Source organism: Melanerpes formicivorus, unplaced genomic scaffold (genome assembly GCF_026170545.1).
Source record: "Melanerpes formicivorus ecotype bairdi unplaced genomic scaffold, bMelFor1.0.p_v2 SCAF_3, whole genome shotgun sequence".
Taxonomy (NCBI): domain Eukaryota; kingdom Metazoa; phylum Chordata; class Aves; order Piciformes; family Picidae; genus Melanerpes; species Melanerpes formicivorus.
In genome coordinates this window covers 15,769,647-15,795,297 of record NW_027142355.1, presented here as the reverse complement: position 1 = coordinate 15,795,297, position 25,651 = coordinate 15,769,647, and the positions used below count along the sequence as shown (strand labels likewise).

Here is a 25,651-nt window from a genome sequence, read left to right as displayed (position 1 = left end):
TTACACTGGCATCTGTGTACACCAAATTGTCATCCCAGCAGTGTCTAACTGGAGTTAACAGTAATCACTTTGGCAGGCATTTGAGCAGATTTCTTATTAAATATCTTCATATCCCTGGTGAATAAAATGAATGTCTTCTTTTAAAAGATTCTTCTGGCAGTAGCAAGTGGAAGTGATTTATATTTATAAATATATAAGAAATAAAATATTCTTAAAAAATAGAGTCTTAAACCAATACTTTCACAGTATAGTGTTGAATGGTTTGGTAATCACATTTAGTATTTCCTCTGCATTTTGACTGATTGCTCACCGTTCTTTTTACTATTGTGGATGAAGATGCTTTCTTTTAATCCACATCTGCCAAGTAAATGTAATGTGAATGAAGATTAATGAATTTGAGATTTTACCTCCTTGTATTGAAAACAAGAGGGAGTGAGCATTCTCCTTTGAAAGCTGCCTGTACAAGACATGCTGCCTCAGAAAGCTGGTGACCCTGACTAACCACTTTCATATCCTTAAAAACCAGAGTAACCTTGTTTCCCTCTATCTGCTAATGAAAGAATGGACTTCAACTGCTGAAAGAATCAGTTCTTCACATTATGGCTCCCATGAACTATATTTGTGAAAGCTACATGAACAGGCATGTGGCCAGCAGGGCAAGAGATGAGAGCCTGCCCCTTTACTCTGCTCTTGTGAGACTCCACCTCGAATACTGTGTCCAATTCTGGTGTTTCCATCATAGGAAGAACACAGAGCTGTTGGATCAAGCCCAGAGGAGGGCCACAAAGATGATTCATGGGCTGGAACGCCTCTGCTATGAGGACAGGGTGAGGGAGCTGGGGTTGTTCAGCCTAGAGAAGACTCCAGAGGGGACCTTAGAGCTGCCTTCCAATACCTGAAGGGGTCCTACAGGAAGGCTGCAGAGGGACTTTTCATAAGGGTGTCTAGCAATAAGAGAAAAGGCAATGGTTTGAAGCTGAGGGAGAGTAGGTTTAGACTGGATCTTAGGAAGAAGTCTTCAGTATGAGGATGGCGGGACCCTGGAAGAGGTTGTCCAGGGAGGTTGTGGATGCCTCCTACCTCGGGGTGTTAAGCCCAGGTTGGATGAGGCCTTGAGCAGTGGGAGACTAGTTGAGAGTTGCCCTTGCCCATGGAAGCGAGGTTGGATTAGATGATCTCTACATATGATGCTCTCCTGAAGATGCTCTTATTTTGCATTCCCCAACTTTTCTCCTAGGCTTCACTGCCTTCTACACTGCTGATTTCTCTCTTCTAAGAGGAAGCAATTCAGTTGCCCACACCTGTCCGATGAGATGTTCCCTACCACACTCATTTTCTCTGTTCACAGTTATGGGATTCAGCATGCAACATTCATAAGGGAAGAAAATATTTACTGCTGTCTTTTTGTTGGAATACTAAAGGCACCAAGAAAGATGCAATGAAGCTCAGTTTTCAACATATAAATGCTGAGTATCAGCCAATGTTGTGATTTATGATATCCTATCATTGTTCTATACAAGTAAAATCTCTTTTAGCAGTCAGTACTTGGCAGGGAAATTAGGACTGCAGGTTCAACTGCAGAAACCAGCTAAAAGGATTTGAAGCTAAGAGAGAAGCTATCAACTTTTGGATATCAGTCATTTCCATTTCCTAAAAGTAAGCCAAAAGAAACCATAATTACTTAATGGTTCTTCTGTATTCTCTGTCTTCAGAGGCTATAGGGGAGAAAACAGTGAGACACAGAGCAACCCCCAAATTAAAATTTCAATTCAGAACTAATATCTTAACTCTAAGGAACTAAAAGAAAAGAAAGACATAGTTTCATAGGAATAATCCTTTCATTGTTTAAAATTAATTACAAGTATTTATTGCTAATAACTTTACCCAAATAAAAGTAGGCATCTGGCCTAAGGAAAATTAATTGGTTTCTCCTCTCAATGGAGGTATGAGCACCTACACAGACTCACCCTATCTACCTTAAATGCTTAATTTAGGAAAGGAAAACCTAGCCGCTACTTCAGTTCATTTTTTCCTGACAAATGCTGGTTCTGAGTTCTTCATCACTGACTATGGTGTGCATAAACTGCTGCATTTCTCAGTTCTCAAAATCACTTTTAAAATTTGTTTTCAAGTGAGATTAGCAGGGGAATAAGGTAAGGAAGGCCTAAGAGAGGCAGGGATAGAACAGACTTTGATTGTTCCATTCCTGTGAGTTCACGTGAGAGTTATGAACATAGATAGGGAGGAACTTCACAGAACTGGACCCAGTACAGAAACTGTAATATAAGAACTTAAGCTTCTGAGTGAGACTGAAGCAGCAAAGAGCTATAAAAAACTGTTACCTAAAGGGATAGGTCAGCCTATTAATGCTAGGTATATTTCTCCCTGAAACCTAAGGAGGTCACAGAAAGGAGGTTCCAATGCTAGGAGAGAAAAATTTTGAAAGCAGACATCCTTTGAAAGTCAAGAGAAATTTCAAAAATACTGCCCCTACTTGCATATATCCAACTCCTTGCAAAACTCCTATCCTTGGCTCAGAATTCACAGGATAATGGAGTAATTCAAAACTCCTTCACTGATGCAATACCTGGTTGAGAAATAGTCACCTTAATGAATCATCCTGGAAGTAGCAGTAGCTTTGATGAATGACTGGGTAGGCCTTATGTTAGCTTTTGCCTACCAGCTACACCATAATTTTGTCTGTGCAATAATTAAAACCAACATGTGTACAGGGGATTTTTCCAATTAATGAAAATGTAAGTTTAACTTTTTGGTGACTTCCCAAGAGTTCAGATCTGCCAAATAACTGACGTATTTTCTCTCAGTTTACATGTTCCAGACTTGGAGATATGTCATTGGTCCAAGAAAAATGCAGATCTTCCCCAGGACTTCAGTTCAGCCTCAAACACCAGGCATTAAAGACAAACCATGAGTCTACTGCCAGAAAAAAAAAAAAATAGACAAAAATCACTGCTTTTCATGAGGCCAAGGCAAGAAGAAACCTTTACTTAACCAACCCCTTTTCTTGGGACAGGTGTCCAGCCCATATCTAGGAGACAGAATCAGTGCCTGGGATAGCGCTAGGCAATGCAGCCCTCTGGCAGCAAGATGTATGATGTCTACCAGAAGAAAATATGACACGGAAAATCATCTGGAGAATTAAAACAGGCCAAAGCCCTTTCTGATCAAGCTTTCTTCCTCAAGGGGAAACCTCAGAGACTACAGCAATGGCAGCATGGAGTTATGGAAGCAGTCTCAGATGAGCAGATTTTCTCCTCCAGCTGGCAGTGAAGGTACAGATCATGTGGGTCTTGCCTACCAGTCTGGGTAAGACAGTTTTAAGAAAATGTGCACCAACTGCCATGGAGTTTTTCACCTTTTACAGTCTTTCCCTATGAATCTGGTGAGCTAGGCTTTATTTAAAATACTTTATTATGCAAAAAAATTTACAATACATTTTTTCTTATACCAAAGGATGCTTTTATTCTAGGTGCTGATGAGCTACTCTTTGTGTGCATGACAAAATCAAAACTTTTCCTTTTGTCATATTTTTCTTAAGAAAACATTTACTCCAATGAAAATATAAACCATAGATCACACACACAAAAAAAAAAATCCACAAAACTGAAAAATAATATCACTTTTGCCACAAGAGATACCTTGGAAGTAGCTGAAAACCTCTTGTGAATTTCTGATTTTATAAATTAGGATAAATTTGTGTAGTATTATTGCATATTAAGAAACTTCAACAACTAAAGAGAACAGAGCAGACAGAAAAGTACTAGCAGTGATTTCTGTGCTCTAGCAGTGAATAAAGTAGGCAGCTAATAGATACCCTTAACTTCTAGGATCATGTAATTTTCTGATGTTAAGATGTGGCAGTCTTCTTTCAGATGAAACCATGTTACAGAAATATGCATGTAACTATCAGTTACACAAAAAGTAGTTTCAGAACATAAGAATTACACTGAAAAAAAAAAGAAAATAAAAAAAAGGAAAGAAAAACAATACAACCCAACAACAACACACAAAAACCACTACCAACACCTCCCCCCCCCCCCAAACAAACAAACAAAAAAAACCAACCAACCAAAAAAACAAACAAACAAACAAACCAAAAATCCCACCACTCTACATTTCTGATAATCTTTCCTGGTTGTGCCAATCATGTAATGCTTCTGAAATCTCATTTGAAGGCAGTAAAAAATGCCCCAAACTAGACAAGTAAAAGCTAGACATATAAATAGGACATTTTTGCCAAGTTAAAAAAAAAAAAAAAAAATATAATACTTACTGTATCAGTTGTTAAAGAGAATTGTTAAAATAGCAGAGGTTACTAGCAGGTAAACTACTATGGTGTATTTATTGAGTTGATCTCAGGACTTCCATAGAATATGAATACATTCATTTACCTGTAAGTGAAATAATTTGATTGTCAATATACTTCCTCTTTCTAAATTTTAGTGAATGGGCTCTTAGAGTAATAAACAATGAAGAAATAGAGGCTGAATGGCATCTGTCTTTGCTTTAAATAATTGTAGCAAGTAAGAGCATTTTGCTAGCACCAGGATGCAATAGTACGCTCACAAGAAACAAATGCAATGTTCAACTGTGTATTGAGAAACTACATTTAATCCAGGAGCAGGGTCACATACCTCTAAGGAAGGAGAGCTGCTCTCACTACACTTGCCACTGGGCAAGGGAGAGCTGCAGAAGAGCCTGCTAGGTTAACTACTTACTCACAGGAAAATGAAGTTGCTGTGACAACCCTATAGCAACCCTGACTGCTCAGTGCTCTACGAGTCAGTTGATCTTCCATCAGCCACAAAGAGAAAGTTGCACAGACCTTTTAAACTCCTTGGTAGCTAAGCTGTCTCAAGCGATAAGGAATTATAAGTCTTGCGAGCCGAAGATAATTCTTTTTCATACTTGTGCTTTTCAAGAAAGACCAGCTCTAAGAAATCCTTTCAACACCAGCTTCTGCTTCCGACCTCTTTACCCTCTGCTGTAGTCCAGCATATGGAGGCAATGTATCAGGTTTGTGTTGCCAGTCCAGAACAAGCTTCATTGACTTCACACTTCACACTAATTCTTTGCAAACAGTCTAATTCCAGTTAATCCTCACAACAGGCTAGATTCTAGGTAAGTCGTTGCAGACTAGAGAAATCTCTTTAGATCTGGGCTTATTACTCCGATTTACTCAAAGCAGTGAGCCAGATCAGTGTGAGAGATCACAGCTGTGAATATAGCTGTTCATACTCATGGGATTCTTTCTAATGCTTTTCACAGGTTTTGGTTCATATTTCCACAGGCTTTCATTCAGAACTTTGCTGTCTAAATGAACATCTGAGACAAGTGACAGTGCTACTGCTTGCTTTCCTTACCCTATAGGATATTTGCTAGATGCTTTTATCATAGCAGTAATGAACTGTTTAAAAGTTAGTAGCATATTAAAGTTTTAAGCATATTCATTTCTTTATTCAAAGAGCAGATTGAGACACCTCCTTCCAAACAGTTATAGCAAGCAGCCTGTCTGCCAAGACCTTTCAAAATTAAGATAAAAGCTGTCCCAGAGGGTTAACAGGACCCCGAGGTGAATCAGTATGACAGCAGCTATAAAGCCATCTCACACATACTAACTCAAGAGGCATCCATGGCATAAGGCTCTCTGCCTGTCTTTCTATGAAATTTCTCCTCTGAAGTTAGTCAGAAAATGAAGCAACAAGGTAAAGGAAGAAAGCAAAAATACTCCTAAAATTTTCATTAGTCTGGATATTTTTTGACCTATCCTCTTATGTAAATGCTGTTGTTCTACCTTTGGTCTTCTTAAAGTCTTGATTGCTTCCTGTGTGTCTTTCCCAGCTGTAACCTCCAGCTTGTTGTCAGCCTGCCCTTCTGCCTTTGTTTCTGCATTTGCTTCCTTTTACTCCTGCTTCCTTCCCCAAGAACCTCCTCCCTCCTCCAGCTCCCTCTATATCTCTTCCACCTTCCACCCTATCATCTCAGCAGTCACTCCTCCATCAAGCATCTCCTCTGCTTTGTCTCCTCCCCCACTGAATTATCCTCTTTTTTTTTCCCCTGCCACTGTCCGAGTTTACACCTTTACATCAATTCTATTCTTGTATGCTGTTATTAACTTTGGTACTCCTCAAAATCTGTCATAATACTTTTTTCTTTGTTCACCTACTTCCCTTCTTCTCCCTCACCGGAGGTCCTGATATATAATCTTATTGCAGTTAATCAAAAAAGGCTGATTGCATCTGAAAGTCAGATTTATCAGTTCTCTTTGGCACACAGACTTAGTCTTACCTGAAAAGGTTAATTATAAACAATAATTTAAATTTGGTCCCTTAATCCTGTAATGTTTTCTTCTTTGTGTCCCTTCCTGAAACCTGAAAACAGTCAAGCCCACAGTCCTCTGGCCCATTATCTTTTCCCTGCTTAGTTGTCATTCAGCACTCTCTTTAAACTCCTCTCACTCCTAAAATTAATATTGAACAGCTTCACCCATACACAGTGAAACAGATGTGCCATGTAAGGAAAAGCAAACCTTGTCCTTGACTTACCTGTAGCATCTGAAACAAAGCTGGGAATACCTCAGACTTCTCTGAATGCAAGGCCAGATATGTCCAGTGGCAGAGTAGGCACACTGGACTACCAAAACTTACTTCCACCTCACAACAGCTAGAAAGCAAATGGGATGTATCCTTCACCTCTTTCTTATGCTTTGAGAAGTCTTGAACACTGCTTAGTGTGTAGCATTGAAAAACAATCCTGGAAATTACATAGGATAAAGATTACAGAATTGTAAACATGTCATCACAACACCAAACACCCTGGGCGTGTTTGTGGTGGCGTGCACGCCCTCTGTATAATTATACTCAGCCCTCTCCATTTTAGGCAAAAAACCAACAACAGTCACTTATCAGATTCTCAAAATGGTATTGGAGAGGATTCTGCAGGACACTCCCAAGACTTTTTGGACAGTAACAGCCACAGGATTACAGATGTTCAAATGATCAGTCCCTTCAGCTTGTCAGAATTGTTTCTTCCATACTGCACTGTGTTCTGCTACTGGTTTTCAAGTCAGGCTTTTGTCAGCCTCTCTCACAATTCCTTTTCTCAGCTGCCAGATCCTAACAGACTTTTTCATCCTTGCCTAAGCCTTGTTATCAGACTGTCTGCCCACGTCCTCTCACAGGATAAATCTTGCCCATATTGGAACATTTACCTCTAACTGTCTTGGCTGTGAAGACTGGAATTCACCCTCACACAAGAGGGACATCTTACTCCCCTGTACTTCAGTGTGCGAGAACTGCTTTTAATAACAGTTACACATTGTAGCTCTTACTGGATGTTGTATTTTCCAAAGTTTGCACACCCAGAGGAGCACACCAATATCTTGATCAAACACCATGGGCATATACCAGCTGATAGCTCTCAGTTTACGTGCTCTGCCTCTGTATAGTTTTAATGTGCCTGAGATTCTAATGTCATGCCTAAATAAAGGCCGTATGAATCTTTGTCAAGGGCTAGGGCTGGACCAGCCTCTAAATAACTGACAGACACCCTCTACCAGCCCCTGTGCCTTCCTGAAGGGAAGAGAAAGGGAATAAGGGAGAGAGATTTTTGAACTGAGAAGAAAAGTAACACTACTGAAAATAATAAAATGAAAGACACACAGATGTATACAAACTAATCTCAAACTCCTGATGGCAGGGGAAGGGAGAGGTTTGACCCTTGTGACCCCTCAGCTTTCTACCAAAGATGATATATATGAAATGGTGTTGGTCAGTTTAGTTAATCTTGTCCTATCTGCTCCTCCCTGCAGGTGTGGCCTTTTACTTTGCACCTTCACACAGTACATGAGATTTAACAGTGACCTTGGTCTCAGTACTAACTGGAAATGTCCAGTTTATTACTCCTAGAAGCAGACACTGTCTACAAAAACATGTTAATTTCAGAAAGTGCAGTTACTTAGAAGAGTATAAGCAGAAAAGTAAAAATCACTGACCAGAATTATTTCTGGTCTATATGAAAACAGGAAGACATTCAAGCAGCATGTACAATTATCTTTATAATAGAAAGAAATTACTGCAGTGGAGATGATTTTTCATGTCCTCCTAACAGCTTTCCTGGAAGATGGCTGACACTCATTAAGCTTATTTTAAAAAATGGTAAAAGATACCTTCTTTGCCATTTGGAGGTAGCTGATCCAAATATTGCAATTCTTCATCTTCATATAATGAAAAGAATCTTCATCTTGGCATGACAGGCACATATTGCTTCACAAACTGGTGAGCCTTGTGAGAGGGTCTTTTCTTGAATCTGAAACTTGAGAAGATATTTTCCTGTAGTTATTTTACTTTCCTGTGGTTATTTTACTTTTCTATTTCCAAGAAAAATGTGAACACTCTCTTCTCTGAGGGCAATAATATTTCATTTTCACCCCCAAAATATTTAAGAATTCATACTTGCTTGCACATACATTTGAGCAAGCAGCTGCCTTGTTTCAATTTTAAAGAATGTCTCCTGAAACTTCATGTGTAGCTGAATGCTTTTGCCTCTTGCAACCTTGCCTATTACCATTTTTCATCATGTAAATACCCTGCAAACTGCACTGTTTTGTTGGAAACTTCCTCTGTGTCTCACTGAAATGCATGTGGCCATCAGGATTTGTGCCTACACAGACCTTTTAAATTGTGTTCTGATTCCCTGCAGAGCATTCACCAAGCCATACTTCTCATACCATTCTGATTCCTCACCTGAAGAGTGGGGCAGTAATACAGACCTATTTATTTGGCATGTCACCATGCTTAGTGTATTGCTTAAACTGAACTGCCTTCAGAGGTGCTACAGCACTCTTTCATGTGGCTACTGCATTTCTGTGGAGCCTTCCTTTTCTTGTGATGAAATTTGTCCATTAACAGATTCTCACTTTTGGGACTATGCCTCATCTAAATACCATTTTGATACTTCATGTTTAATTCCCATTATGCAGCAGGCATGTGCCCAGTGCACATTCTACAGATGGGACAAGACCAACTCCCAAAGTATACACCCAGTGCAAATGTATTGTCTAAACACCTCACCTGACTTCCCTTCCAGATCTCTCTGAATTATCTGAAAACATATCCTATTTGGATCTTACAACTCTAAGGATCAAAATCGAGTGCAAACCTGTGATGTCTTCCACCTTACTGCAGGAAATCTTCATGCTGCTGTTGCTCTGTTGTGAAGGTAATGTGCAGCCCTCAAGCATGTTAGGAGGACTGAGTTAGTGCATTACTTCCTCTGTGTGACCTTCATTGAATTTTTCCAGGACTAAGAGATCTTAATTACAAAAACAAAACCACAAACCACCACCACAAACAACAACAAAAGAGTCATAGAGTAGCTAATAGCATTTTGGTATTTTCTGAAAAATCTTTAATCCATTCAAAATCAATATGTATCAGGTGGAGAAGTGAACTGACATTCTGGGTAGGATTCACTTATCTGCATTTAGTTGTCTACATTGTAGAGAATGTCTACCCAAAATCCCTTCACTGTCTACAGAGAAAAAAATATTAGAATAAACCTCTATTAGAATAAACCAAACCAGGTTGGAAGAGACCTTCAAGATCATTGCGTCCAACCCATCAACCAATCCAACCCACCCAAACAGCTAACCCATGGCACCAAGCACCCCATCAAGTCTCCTTCTGAACACCTTCAATGACGGCGACTCCACCACCTCCCCGGGCAACCCATTCCATAGCGCAATCACTCTTTCTGTATAGAACTTCTTCCTAACATCCAACCTGAACCTCCCCTGGCGCAGCCTGAGACTGTGTCCTCTTGTTCTGGTACTGGCTGCCTGGGAGAAGAGACCATCATCAGCCTGTCTTCCTAGGACTTGAATCCTCTCATTCTTAATGTGTGATAAATCACTAATAGCTTTGATAGACTACCTGCCACAAGTGGCTACTGCTTAAAAAAAAATTTAGCCCAGAATTTTTCCCACTGTGATACAAAGTTTATCCTTTTTCCTAAGCAAATTAAATAAACAAACAAAATAGTATTTTCCAATATAATACCTGCACAAAAGCATGCAAAGATGCACTCCAAAAATATGGAAGGATTTTCAGGATTTCAGAAGTAATCTGTATTCAACTTCATGAGACATTAGAAGGGAGCAGAAAGAAAAATGTATATATAATCTAAGCTTTATCTGACCTTTCATCCTCATTTTGCAATTTGAATTTATTTGCTATGGAGAGAGTTTTGTATTGAAAAAGTGGCTGTAGTTGGTGAGATGTGATACAATGACATAAGATGAATTTGAACAGCCTGTGGATATTATTTCTAGACTTTGCTCATGGTGAATTTCATCACAGTTCAAAGAGCCCCTATGACTCTGGATTCAAAAATCACAACATGATTATTATGTCTCCTTCTATCTAATTCATTGGCTTTTATTCTTGTATTATTTATTTCACTCAATTGCAATTAGTTAAAATTAATTTACTACACAATTAATTAACAATTAAAATTAGTCAAACACTGTGATTGCAATGCATAGAGCCAAAGCTTCATGAAACGCTGATGCAATACCAACCAGTGGTTTTCTTCAAGCACTTTCAAAGGCATATAAAGGAGCCATCATATGCATTAAATAATTTCAACACTTAATAAGGTATTAAAATATAAATCAGTTCAATGTTTAGTTTTAGAAAGGAGTATGCTAATCTAGACACACCATGTAGTACTATGTGATATTAATGTGTTATACTAACAAATGCTTGACACCTCTGATGTTCGTAGATGGTTTAGGCTGGAAGGGACTTAAACATCTAGTTCCAAGCTCCTGACCATGGGCAGGCACACTTTCCACTAGATCAGGTTGCTCAAGACCTCATCCAACCTGGCCTTGAATACCTCCAGGGAGGGGGCAGCCATGACCTCCTGGAGCAACCTGTTTCAGAGTCTCACCATCTTCACCGTAAAGAATTTCTTCCTAATCTCCAGACTAATTCTGCCCTTCTTAAGCTTCAATCCATTCCCTCTCCTCTTACCACTGCAAGTCCTTGTAAGAAGTCCCTTCCTGGCTTTCTTGTAGGCATTTCTTTTCTCCAGGCTGACCAGCCCCAACTCTCTCAGACTGCCCTCACCTGGAAGGTTCTCCAGCCCTCTGATAATCTTTGTGGCCTCTTCTGGACCCGCTCCAGAAGCTCCACATCCGTCTTATGCTGGGGACACCAGAACTGGACGCAGTGGTCCAGGTGGGGTCTCAGTAGAGCAGAGCAGAGGGCCGGAATCCCCTCCCTGTCCTGTTCCTCTCACTGATTTGGATGCAGCCCAGCATATGGCTGCCTTCTGGAATGCCAGCGACCATTGCTGGCTCATGGTGATTTTTTAATCTACTGATACCCCCAAGACCAAAAGATGGCTTTCTGTATGGATTCTCTTCTAACAAGAAAAATGTGAGATATTTATGTATGTGGCATTTCTCTTCAGAAACTACAACAGCACTGAGCTTGTATTTACTGCACATTTTATGAGTAATTGATATTTCAAGTAAAGTAGCAGTATAGGAAGATTACTTCTTTTAATGAAAAATTCCAAATCGCTCCTGAAGTGTTCAGTGGCTCTTGCTGCCATGAGAAAGGGACTTTTATAGCCTTTATAAATATTCAGTGCCCTTGAAAGCAGATTTCTACCTGCTTTTAGTTAATAGAGCACCTAACATTCTCTGAAGCTGTGAATACAAATGTAAAGAAAATTTTGTGCAGTGTCAGTACTTTTTATGAATGTTCAACAGTTAAAAGCTAGTCTGAATTTTGAAACTCCAAAGTGGTATAGCTCCTTGTTTAATGAAACCCATTCCTGACAGATCTGCTCTGGGAATTGAGTGTTCACAACAAATCCCTGCTGGCTTTGCAGGGAAGTTGGGAGAGCTGACATTGGTGCTGAATCTAGGCAGTGAGACCAGAATGTCCAGTGCCTCAAAGCAAAATGTCAGAGTAGGAATTTTTCCAAAGCCAGTTGCCTAAGACTACTGCCTACGTGTCCAGAACTGCTGACAGCAATTGTCCCCTTCTCCAGCTGAGCCTGGATGGATTCAGAGTGATTCAGAAATAGAAGCCAGACCAAGTGATAAATTACAGGAATCCAAAGGAATTTACCTTAGAGAAATAATGAAGCTTAGCTGTTTTCTTGATGGAAAGTTCCTTAACATTTGTTTTCATCTCAGAAGACCATTCATTGGCTTTCACTTTGGCCTCTCACTTGTATTCTCCATACACAAGGGCCATATCTGTAAAACACCTTTTGATGAAACTGTAAGCTTGAGCACACCTCACAGCTTTTCAATGAGCATTAACTTCCAGCATGTGTTTCAGCACATCTTTTCTTGGAACATCACCATCTGGAAATTCATGATTTACAAAAATCTATCTTCAAGGGCATAGGACATTGCAGCAAGCAAAGCCACAGGCTTTACAAAGCGCTGACAAGGAGTTCCTTTCTGTATAAGAAAAATAATATAGCATATATTGCTTGCACATTAACAGTGGCCTTCCAGTACCCAAAGGGGGCCTACAAGAAGGCTGCAGAGGGACTGTTTCCAAAGGCCTTCAGTGATAGGACAAGAGGCAATGATTTGAAATTAGAGAAGATGAAACTTAGATGTTAGGAACAATTTCTGTATCATGAGTGTGGTGCAACACTGGAACAGGTTGCCCAGAAAGGTAGAGGCCCCATCCCTGGAAATTTTCAAGGTGAGGCTAGACAAGGCTCTGAGCAACCTCCTCTAGTGAAGGATGTCCCTGCTGGCTGCAAGGGGGGTGGACTAGATGACCTTTGGAGATCCCTTCCAACCCAAACCTGTGTGTATGCTGCTAGATGAAAGAAGTCATAACATCACAAATCAGCCATGAGGCTGCAATCCCAGAGAACTGGAACTTAGGTTTCTTTTCCCCCTTTTTTTTTCCTGATGTAAAAGAGAAAGCAATGTGAAATATAACTCCCCTAATGTTATCATAGAGAGCTCGTTGATTAGCTCATGCCCAGCTCCCCAGTCACAGTAGTATCACAGTATAACTTAGGTTGGAAAGGACCTCGAGGATCATCGAGTCCAACCTATCAACACAGACCCCATGACTAGACCATGGCACCAAGTGCCATGTCCAATCTCCTCTTGAATGCCTCCAGGGATGGTGACTCAACCACCTCCCTGGGCAGCCCATTCCAATGATGAATGACTCGCTCGGTGAAGAACTTTCTCCTCACCTCGAGTCTAAACCTCCCCTGGTGCAGCTTGAGACTGTGTCCCCTTGTTCTGGTGCTGGTTGCCTGGGAGAAGAGACCAATCTCTTCCTGGCTACAACCACCTTTCAGGTAGTTGTAGAGGGCAATGAGGTCACCCCTGAGCCCCCTCTTCTCCACGCTAAACAATCCCAGCTCCCTCAGCCTCTCAGTCTTTGCACCTGAAACTAAACTCAGTAGAAAACATACCCTAAGCAAATAAAGCCTCTCCAAATTAATTTTAGAAATCAGGCCACAGTTATATCATCAGAGGACCTGATTAACATTACCATCTTAATATGTGAATTTGTTACTTGCAAGCTTATCTTTTAAGCTTTTATACACATGATGTAAGCTTCTCTAATATGGACGTTACATTTTTGAGATAAAGGCTTCTTTATAAAGGTACACAAATGCCTGGAGTGGTCTTGTTTTGCTGAGGCAGCATTCCCCTGTGAGCTGGCCAACATTAAGAATTTGCTCTATTTATACCTTGGATGAACATTCTTTTATTTCAACATTTACAAACTTAAATTAGTATAGCAAAGAGCTAAACTGACTTTTTCTTTATAGCATATGTATACTTTTTAATTCATAAGAAGCCTAAATAGCAAATTGCATTCAAAATCTTCTATTTGCATTATTATCAGGGTCAGAATGCAGAATCTGGTGTGAAGAATGAAAATGTCTGTATCTTGTGCTTAAAGGCTATTTGCCCTACTGAGCAGCGGTAACAGACACTGATCCTTGTTCAGTTAGGAAGATAGCGAACAAAATGTCACAAGAATGGTTCTTGCACTTTGTGATGACTTGGAATCACACATGCACTTTCAGTCTCTAATGGCTCTGGCAGGGATTGTGGGAAGAATAGCAGCAATGCCTGAAAGAAAGAAGTAACGAGCAAGAAACACATTTGGACTGAAACATATTTTGGTGTTGCACAAGTCATACTTAAATACGTGCCATGAACGACCATATAAAGGCTAGTAGCCCAAAGATACTTGGCTTCTCTTTTCATTTTGAATCATTTTGTTCCAGACATGTGAAATCAATGCTTAATTGTAGCAAAGTTGGGAGGCAACTTTAAGCTCTGAAGAGTATGTAAAAGGGTAAAGGAAACTCTGATGTTAATAATGGAGAGTTAGACTTGAGAAGTATTACCTGAACAGCCTCAAGGGATTTGACTGAAAATAGACTAACGATTCTGACTAACAATTCTAACATGACAGTACTGTGGAACCAAATTAGAAGAAAAGCAAAGATTGAGAAGAGATACTAAAAATAACAAACAAAATAAAAACCTAGGTAAGTATGGTGGGTTGGTTGGGTGTCTGCCAGGTGCCAAACAAACTGTGTTATCACTCGTTTTCCTTGAGTGGACAGGGAAAGAAAATACCATAAAAGTGAATAGGTTGAGAAAAGAACATCATAGAATCAAATAATAGTAGGGATTGGAAGTGATCTGTAGAGAATATCTAGTCCAAAGCCTCCACTAAGGCAGAATTTTATCCAGGTGGGCTCTGAATGTCTGTGGAGAAGACTCCACAATCTCCCTGGGCAACCCTGTAGTAGACCCAGAGACCGATTGCTATCATGGGCAAAATGAACTTGTTCTAGGGAAAATAATTTAATTCATAACCAATAAACCAGAGTAGGACAGTGAGCAAGAGGAACAAATCTAAAATCAGCTTCCCTTCCTCACCTTCTTCCAAGGCTCAGTTTCACTCCAAATTTTTCTACCTTCTCTACACAAGCAGCACAGGGGTTCAGAAAATGGGGGTTGTGGTCCATTCTAGCACTCTTTATTTCCCTGTTTCCCTGCTCCATTAAGAAGAAATTACAAGAGCCACTGCTCTTAGAAGTTCATATATAAAGCATACATGTTTGCCTAAAATACAATATTACAGACTTCAATAAAGTACCTGAAGAGGCAGATTGCCTCCTTTGGTTTCGCTGAAGATCCCCACTGCCCATTTCAGAGGGTGGTTCTGTGTTTCAACATTTGGGATATTTTCACTCAGGAGACTTTGGGACACCACTTCTGAACTTCCTTGAAAAATGAGCTCTTGCCCACAGATTTCTAACCACACAAATGCAGGAAATTGTTATAATAAATGTTCTATAAACAGCCTTGGTTTTATGGAATAGCATTTCCGATGCTTCTAAACTTGCTCTGATTCTCTGGCAATCACTTAACTGAAAAAAATTAAGAAATTTCTCTGGAGATTGCAACTATTTCAGCAGCATCTAAAAAACTGGTTATTCTTTTACAATGTTTTGAATAAAAGTGAGTGAAACCCAGTTAAAAAGCATTGCTTGTGAGGAAAATCTTTTGGTGATTCCTCAGTGTCACAAGGTTGCTCTGCACAGAAGTACATAAACAAAACCAGGAAGACAGTTCTCAATCATGAAGCAAACAGGCCTGACCTTATTTCAGTTAAGATGAGATCAAGTGTGAGAGATGATTTCTCCACTGCTTATTTTTGTGCATTGCTTATTTCTAGCATCTTGTCATCCATCCAGCACTTAGAATTTCTGTCACTTGCAGCTGCTGCCTAAATCAGTAACACCTTCAAACAATGAGGGTGATTTCATCTAGTCCAATACCTGAAGGGATCCTGCAGGAAGGCTGCAGAGGTACTTTTCATAAGGGTGTCTGGCAGTAGGACAAGGGCGAATGTTTTGAAGCTCAGGGAGAGGAGGTTTACACTGGATCCTAGGAAGAAGTTCTTCAGTACAAGAGTGGCGAGACTCTGGAATAGGTTGCCCAGGGACATTATAGATGCCTCCCCCCTGGGGGTGTTCAAGGCCAAATTGGATCAGGCCCTGAGCAGCTGAGTCTAGTTGAGAGGTGTCCCTGCCCATGGAAGGGAGGTTGGAGTAGATGATGTCTGAAGTCCTTTCCAACATAAGCCATTCCGTGATTCTGTTTTAAAAGAATAATGAGCTGAATGCTTGATAGGAAAAAATCCCAAACCTATAAACACAGTAGCTGAAATCAAACATCTTCAATGCAGGTAGTTCTTGTATGTGGAAAAAGCTCTTCCAGTAGCAATAAAACTGCTGGTGTTTGCTAGGGGATAAAGGAATTAACACAATTTTAAAGTCATATTTGTTTTGTCATGTCATGAGAGGTACCAGGAGACTCTGATTTTCATGATGCACCACTGTAACTATTATTTTTTTCAAACTGTGCTATTGTGCTTAATTGAAATAAGGCTTACCTGAACTGTTCCAGATCATTAAATAAGTTATTATGCTCCAAGCTTTCATACACAGTGTGAAACATTTGTCCTCAAATCTCAAGCCATGGCTCCCACCAAATACAAAAGCTAGGCTGAACCAAAGCTCTGACTGATGACTGCAAATCCCTCCCTTCTTTCCTTCCTTCCCTCCCACTTTAACACACCTGCTTTAAATGATTGCTTTCCTGATAGCTGTGTTGAAAAAAAAAACATTGTAGTAAATAAGTCTGAGCACATAGGAACAAAAACTGGTTTAAAAGATTCTTCCTCATAGTCAGCAAAAAGAGTTAACGCTAATTGTGTTTTGAGTTTTGTTTATCTGCAGCTGGGATCACATGTGAATTAAGGAGACTGAAGGTGGAAGTGTGAAGTGGCATTTTACTGTTCTCTGTACTTTATTTATTTATTTGGAAGATATCTGAAAGCTCAGTTACATGTCCTGTATTAAAGAGTCTGTCCTGTATTCAGGTACGACTGGTGAAAAGTAGCTAGGTGCTTTTTCACTTCAGCAAGAGCTGTGGGCAGTTGCTGAAATTAAAATTATTATTGGAAGATTATATCACAATCTAAGTTGTGATCACTATTCCATATTATACAAGCTCATAAGCCCTGTTTGTATAGAACAAAACTAATGCAATAAATGCAATCTCCTTTTGAGACCAACATGTCCTTGTATGTCCCAACATATTTTTTGTTGGGGCAAAAGCTTCAAGGACCAAGAGTAGCTTAAGATTTCTCCAATTCAGTTGGAGAATTATTCAGATGGAATATCAAATTAATACATTTAAACAAACCCACGCCTTATTTATTTAAAAGGTAATTTGTAAGGCAAAGTCCTGAAATCCTCTCTGGTAACAGGAGTTTATCAGGGAAAGGCTACCATAAAAAATGTTCAAAGTCTCTCACAATTGAAACACAGTCTGGAAAAATATGATCACAAATGATTAAGAGAAAAATTCCCTATCTGAGGCAGGACATGCAGATGCTGCCCTACAGTACTCCCTGTCATTGCAAAGAGCTTTTAGCTTATTTTGCTTTATGTGCAGTGGAAGATGTTAAAAATGCAGGGCAGAAAAACTGTGGAACATTTATTCTTGTATAGCTCTAGTCTTAGAAACAAACTGAAACAGCAGAGGATTGTTTAGAAATCAGTCCAGGGAGATATTAAATTAATATTGTTTTATTTTACATTGGGGAAATGCAATTACTAATTTTTGCCAGCTACCCAATGTATGCAGAAGAAACAAATTGTAGAGCTGCAGCTAAAATCACTAAGCAGAGTTCTTTTGGTTAGTGGCATCTGCCAGGTTCCCTGCGGAAGATGAGTAGCTGTTTGTGAAACTGCACCATCAGCACTGGCGATCCGGGGTACGTTTCAACCATAGGAAATGCAGCTGGCTGCCAGGCCAGATAGGCAGATAAAAGAGAATAAAAGAATAGTAAAAACTGTGGAGGTGAGACCCAGCTAAAAAGCACAGAGGTTTTATAGCCAAAGAGAGGTGCTGTGAGCAGAGATCTGAAAGGGAAGGGCTGCACAGAAAAGAGGGAAGGAAGCTTGCAGCAATGTGAAACTGGGAAAGCCTTGATAAGGTGGAAAAAATAAGCAGTTATCTCCTGCTAGTAACCATGTCTTCTTCTGCCAAGGTGAACTTCACAGCTCATCTAAAATCATGAATTCTTGTCTTCAGAATAGTCTAAGTTGGCTGTATTTCAGTTAAGTCCCAGTTTCCTCTTTACTGTTCCACAGCTTGGTGTTTGGACAGCAAAGGAGTGAAAGGGGACATGCTGAGAAAGAATCTGAACTTTGATCTCCAGTCTCTAACATTACATCCATAACAACCAGGCTTCTACACAAAGGGAAATTCCTTTTGCCAAAACCACAATCAGCTGACACCTGGCTTGGGTTCATGCCATTCACTAAGGTGTATGTGCCAGCACAATAAATTCCACTCCTACACCCTGTTCTGAGGCCTGAAATCATCAAAATTTCATTTTAAGTCTGGTCCTATGTCAAATTGAGAAGTGCCTCTGGGCCTGGGATGGAATGAAGCTGGAGGTGGGGAGATTCAGGCTGGATATGAGGAGGAAGTTCTTCACCATGAGAGTGGTGAAGCCCTGGAATGGGTTGTCCAGGGAGGTGGTTGAGGCCCTGTCCCTGGAGGTGTTTAAGACCCAGCTGGACTAGGCTCTGTCCAGCCTGATCTACTGTGGGGTGTCCCTGCCCATGGCAGGGGGGTTGGAACTAGATGATCCTGGGAGGCGATGTGAAGTCTGTTCTGACATTACTCACAAAGAAGAATTAATAGAAGCCTCCTCTTTCTCAAGGAAGGTCATGCCTCAAAGTTTTCTTTGATGAAATGAGCAAAAGTGGACACTGGAAATCCAATGCATGTCGTCAGTTCAGTTTGAAAAAAACTTGTTCAGCTGTTCCTGAAGGAACCAAAGTGGCAAAGGAAGAGAAGCAAAAACCTGCCATAAATGAAGAACTGCAGATGGGCAACAGACAGCAAGAGAAAGTAATCAGCATTTTCAATTATTTTAACAAAGCTAGGAGATCGGCAGGGGATTCCACAGAGATTTGTGCTGAGTCTCATGGAGGTCAGCAAAATGTCAAAGATTAAGCAAAGAGGAGAAATAATGAATTGACACATTTGGTGACAATAAAAACTTATTCAAGTATGAAAGATGACAACTGAGTGTGATGAATCACAGAAACCTCTGATGACATTAAATAACTTAAAAAAAAAAATAACAGTGATATACAAAGAAGAAAACAGTCCCCAAATTGCTGAGATTCTGAGCTGTTATTAGAAAACTCACCTCTGAGTAATGAAAGGTTTTGAACACAATTGACAGTTCCATGAGAATGTCTTCTGAATCAGAGTTCCAGAATAGCAAACACCGTGTTTGGAACTGTATTGAATTCTTTATCCTGCAGAGACCACTGAGGTAAGACACGACAGAGTTCAGAGTTCTGTAGTGAATTGTTCTTCTTTCAAATACAGGAATGGAATCTGTTACCCCTTAGAGTGGAAATAAATAAATAAATAAATAAAAAGGCAAAGAAACAAGCAAATAAAATCCAAACCAAAAAGAGACAAAAACAGATGCAAAAGACAAGGAGGTGTACCTTTGCACAGCTAAGTTGTAGAATTACTTGCTCCCATTCATTTACTTGAGTTCAGAAAACAACAGGGAAGGATTCCTGAAAAAAAAAAAAAAAACCCAAAAAATCTATTTAAAGCTATTTAATACAAAAAGTTCTTTGTCAGCTGCTACAGGCAAGGGGATTATGCAAGACATTTTCTCTCTTCTTACTGGGTAGTGTTCAGCATACTTGACTAGATGGACTTATAGTTTGCTCTCATTCCTTTGCTTTTATATCCTTATGAAAATATCAAGTATTTCCTATAAAACTAGAAGCGTTGATTCAATCTTGGCCCCTGATATTTAACTGAGTAAAATGAGCTTTTTCTTCCTATAACAATCCTCACCCAGCTATGAGAAATAAAATGTTCAGGAGAACAGGGGAGCAGTTCTAGATGTACGCTTAGCAAGATGACCTTTATGAAAGTTTTATTGTCTCTTTTGCTCACTTCTTCCATTGCCAATAACTTGCTTCCTCCTCTGGTAGCCTCCTGTCATTTCATTTTGGGGAAGTCTGCAGAGTAGTTTGACTAAAGAAAACAGTGAGATACAAATATTTGGCAGGGTAGATCTTGCATACAGATGTTCTGATTACTGCTACCTGTTTGACACTCTGATGTTTATCTGTTATAGGTATGTGCGCCTCTCTTCATGTATGTAGTGGATAAGAAATCTCTAGCCCCAGAGACTGTGTAAGGTGTAATCCAACTGAATGGATTAATTAAAGTAACAAAGAGTTTCTTCATTAACACAGTTGAATGAAATTCAGTATGCTACTTGTTTGAATGTCTCATTTGATCCTGAATTACAAAACAGATGCTTAATAGTAGAGTGAAGTTTTTCACTGTTAAGGGTTTGGTGTTTTTTTCAGGGGACTTCCAAATACAGTTAGTCAAGGGCCTCAAGATTCTAAGAGACTGGCTTTTGTGATGAATTTTAAATTTTATTTCCTGCTTAGGTTTTCTTAGAAGAACAGAATCATCCTACAAAAATGAATTAAGTATTTAGGAAATATTCTGGTTTCCATTAATATTCACAAATATTCCCTATCAACTTTCATTCCAATGTTTTGTTCTTTTTTTCTTCTATTATTTAATGCTTTAAAAGTCAAAATAACTTCCATTCAATTTAAAATAGATCCTCTACATGCCTAACAGTTCTCCTTTTTTATTTTGCTATTATTTTCCTCTTTGACTATCATCCATTCATATTGCTTTTACCTATCATGCCCTCAATTTTTAGTCTTCTTTCCACAATGAAATCTGGCTTTCTCCAAAGCAATTCTTATTATTTCCTTCACACCATCACGTTTTCTTCCTTCTCAATTTTGGCATTGCAATAGAAATTCCCTTGTCCTCTTTGCCTCCTTACTGGTATGATGTTCTGTTACTTGCTTTCATTGACCTCAGTGAATCACTCTGAGTTCACATAGTCATGCTTCCCCTAGCTTTAATTCCTGAAGAGAATCTCCAGACTTTGGAAAAGATTGGGAAAGATGCTATAAAGGGACAGGGACATTAATAATGAAATGTAGTGACAGGATCATCAGAAGCCCTTTCAGACCCTAGCTGCACAAAATAGCCTTTGGACTTTTCCCACTAAAGTACCTTCTTCCACTTGCTTTCCTCTTGCCTTTGAGTTCTCTGGTGCCAGGCACTGATTCTCAATCTAATTCCAGAAATATCAAACAAGCATGTGAAGGGCCAAAGGCTGGAAGAAGCACTAAAGCATTAAGAGGTTGCCAACGTGAGGTACACAAGAAGGTAAAGAATTGGTTCCATTTGGAACAGGTAATTACTCTTCCCTATAGTGTGTGATACCCAATGAAGTTTCAGTTTTTCCACAGATCTCCTGAGTGATGCTTTCAAGTTGCTCAACTCTATACCACCATAACAGACTTAGGTGTTGAAGCACTTCGGATTGATTCTTAACATCTCATGTAGTACCTAGTGTGAACTGTGTGTTCCTCATATAAAGCACAAAGGAACAGCTGCACAGCTTATCCAAGCAAGCAAGAAAGAAATGAGTGTAGGTTAGATATATGCCTTATTCAGCATAGGACATTTAACCATAAACTCATCTATGGAGATGGACCCCTTGCACTACATCTTAAGTGGGATTGCAGTCAATACACCCCAATTTCAAGATTTGAATCAGTTCACACTTACTTACCCAGATGGTCTTTTTTCATAGTATTGTTCAGAGGATACTGAAAGGATCAGGTACTGATTATTTTTCTCCGACATGATTCACCAAGCTTAAGACTTCACCCTATATCTCAGCAGCTCTGAGTATGTACACTCTGACAGAAGAGGTTCAGTCAAGACACAAGACCATACACCAGTATGTCTATAGTGAGAAGTAAGGGCAACCTAAATGGTGAGTGCAAGCACAGACAGACCGTATTTAACTCTTCTCAGTCCTCCAGCACGTTAGTTCTATTTTGCTTTCTATAAACTGCAGGGGGGAGCTGAAGTAACAAACTTCCTAACCCCACTGAATCCATTGAATGTCTGGATATGGGCTCCAAATCCTCTTGGGGGTAATTTCCTTCTTTGAGCTAGCACTGGAGATAAATACAGCAGTACAAGAGTCAGAAAAACAGGAACTGGAGCAGGGAACGAGTGCAGTGATGTGTGGATGAAATACTGAAACATTTGGCAATGAAATCAGCGCTCTTACTCTGTATTTTCACCAAAAGCCACAGGGATCTTTTTTGACTATATGAGAACCTCATCATATTGTTCCTTTTTAGAGTTTTTTCCAGGTTTTAGTGCTGAAACCTGCCCCTTTTCCTTCACAGAGCTAGCATACAAGATCCATATTTGTTTCTTAAAGTATGCATGAACTAAACTGTTTTTATAAAGTGTCCTAAAGATAGTTTTCAACAACAAGAAGCAAACAACAAACCAACCAAAAAATAAAAACCCAAACAAAACCAACAGTGTAATACACTAATTAAATATTTCATATAATTTTTCATCTTGAAAACAAACATAAAAGTTCATAATAAGAACGTTGCACAAAATATGGTTTAATTAACACAATGTGCCTGAATAAAGAATTGCAGGGTGTGGACCAAACATTCCACACTGCCCAGCCTGCATATTCTGGACCTTCACTATGCTGAAAGCTTCATCTTGGCAAATAGTGCAGAATTTGCAATCCTAATTCCTCTCTTTTTGAGAGCAGTGGTGAAAACTCCCACTGTATTTTTGATTGTTGGGATTTTTATACATATTTTTCTTCTGTGTGTTTCAGAAGTTGTGCCAATCAATACCTACAGCTAAAGATAGAAACTGCAACCTGCTAATATCTAAGACATCATTTAACACAACAATCACTTTTTCCAGGGAGGTGGCATACCTAAACTGTCTTGTAAGCAGTGACTCTTTCATAAAGTTCCACCTATGAAAAGGTGTAGATTCAAGAGAGACAAAGAAAACAATTCAAATCCAACAGTAGTGAAGGTCAGTAGCTCCACATGGGCTGGGGCAAGGACTGATGACATGAGGCTGGTCTATAATGAGGATATGGGCCATGGCCATGGTTAGGGTGGGCCAGGATTTGGATTATTGGTGCCCTCAGGAACCTGACAGAAAAACAATTCTAGGCCTCTACAGTCCTCTCCTTGGTTTAGTTCCAGGATTTAGAGCTGTCCCCCATGCTCTGAGCTGCATCACCTACCTCTGCCTGAATTGACATTTCACCCTTCCTCACCCACCTCACACCCAGGGGACATCTCCGTTGTGTTCATATGTACAGAGAGATGGAATCAAGACTGAAGTATCTTATGGAAACTTCACAATTCAAACAAGCATGAGATGTAAAGAAAAAAGGAATGCAGTTCACTGCAAAGCTCTGAATAATGAAGATGTGCAAGGACACTTTTCACTAGACCAGGCTGCCCAGAGCCACATGCAGCCTGGCCTTAAAAACTTCCAGGGATGGGGCTTTCACCACCTCCCTGGGTAACCTGCTCCAGTGACTTATCACCCTTATGGTGAAGAACTTCTTCCTAACGTCTAATCTAGCTTGGACCCATTTACCCTAGTCCTATCGCTACCCAACATCCAAAAAAGTCCCTCATCAACTGTCTTGTAGGCCCCCATCAGATATTAGAAGGCCACAATAAGGTCTCCTCAGAGCCTCTCCCCTCCAGACTGTATAACCCCAACTCTCTCAGTCTGTCCTCATAGGAGAGGAGGTCCAGCCCTCTGATCATCCTTGTGGCCCTTCTTTGGACACACTGTAGCACCTCCATATCTTTCTGTAATACAGGTTCCAGAACTGGACACAGTACTCCAGGTGGGGTCTTAGCAGAGTGGAGTAGAGGGGGAGAATCACCTCCTTCGAACTGCTGGCTGTGCTTCTCTTGATGCAGCCCAGGATGTGATTTGCTTTCTGGGCTGCAAGTGCACACTGGTGGCTCATGGTGAGCTTCTCATCCACCAACAGCTCCAAGTCTTTTTCTTTAGGGCTGTTCTCAAGCTAGTCATTGCCCAGCCTATATCACTGCCTGGGATTGCCCCACCTCAGATGAAGGACCCTGCACTTGGTTTTGTTGAAATTATGAAGTTGACATGGGCCCACTTCTCCAGCCTGCCAAGGTCCCTCTGATGGCCTCCCTTCCCTCCAGTGCTTCTGCCCCACCACACAGCTTGGTGTCATTCAGCAAACCTGCTGAGGGTGCACTCAATGCCACTGTCCATGTCATTAACAAAGTGTCAAACAAGACTGGTCCCAGTACAGATCCCTGAGGGACTCCACTTGTCACTGGCCTCCACTTGGACATGGACCCATTGACAGCCACTCTTTGGGTGTGGCCATCAAGCCAGTTCTGTATCCACCAAATGGTCCATCCATGAAACCCATATTTTGCCACCTAAATTTTATTCCACACTAATCCATCCTAAGACCTTTCTCTCATAAATATGTGTGCATAGGTATCTCTATCTGAGTACCCACACTGGTTGTGGTGGTTGTAGATTTAATCATGCCTGCAAGAAGAGTTGAAATCCCTGTCACAAAGCAATCTTTAACTATCAGTTTGAAAGCAAAGTCATAGGCCTGATCATGTTTATCTCACTGTTCCCCCTGCCACATTATTTATGAGGTTCCAATGCATTTATAATGCTTTTAAAATTGTGATTCTTATCTCTCTTTCCCTTCAAGTGGTTTGTTATGCTTTTAAGACTGTCATGTGGTAATTAATATTTTTTCTATTATACTATACTGTAAGATTAAATCCAGCAGTTTCCTGAGTTTTACAGTCTTCTGTCTGCACACTGCTATTCCAGAGTCAGGGATTTAAATTGTTTTGTCTATCACTTTTAAGCTCCTGATGCAATAAAATAGAAACATGACTATGACCTCTCTGAGTAAGCAGTACATTTGGAGTTGTTACGCTGATAGTGTTTTATGTCTGTGTTATCAGGGAGCATGTTTTTCAACAGAAGTAAATTGTACTGTCCATTTAGTCACTTACTCAGCTATTTGAAAGAAAAACCCAACACACTCCTAAAACTTGTTATGTCATGGTCTAATATTTTCAAACAATTTTGTAGATGACTAAGATTCCCTCATGTTCTACCCTTGAGAAGGCCATTAGAGTGTCATTAGAAGGACATAGAGTGTCCTTCTGAAAAACACAAAGTCTGTAGATAAAATAATCTGTGTTAATATAGAAAAACACAAACTTTCTATATAGATATTCTGGCTTTTGCAGTTTTCCATCCAGATCTGTTGATCCCTCAGTGAAATCATAGTTTTGGCATTCAGGCTTTCAGCTCTTTCTACACATCTACCTACACAAATATTTCTTGATATTTGAGACTGGGTACTTCAGATGTTAAGCATAAATGGGCTCTACTTTGCCTAAGAAATAGATTTAAATTCAGGCAGACAGTCCCTTTCAGGTGATCTTCACACAGGCAACCATAAAAGGACTGTTAATAGCAGCTGCCTAGAAG

At 40.0% G+C, this 25,651-nt stretch overlaps 1 protein-coding gene across 2 annotated transcripts in view; it reads right to left on the bottom strand.

Annotated features, from left to right (window-relative positions):
* The window catches only part of CD36 (CD36 molecule (CD36 blood group)), a 38,660-nt gene extending 32,700 nt beyond the window's left edge, over window positions 1-5,960 (bottom strand). For both annotated transcript variants that reach the window (XM_068167649.1, XM_068167665.1), the window contains exons 1-2: window positions 5,816-5,960; window positions 4,295-4,412 (exon numbers count right to left, since the gene is read on the bottom strand). The gene's annotated coding sequence lies outside the window, so the exon portion shown is untranslated. The remainder of the gene's footprint in view (window positions 1-4,294; window positions 4,413-5,815) is intronic.
* Between the last annotated feature and the right edge of the window lie 19,691 nt (window positions 5,961-25,651).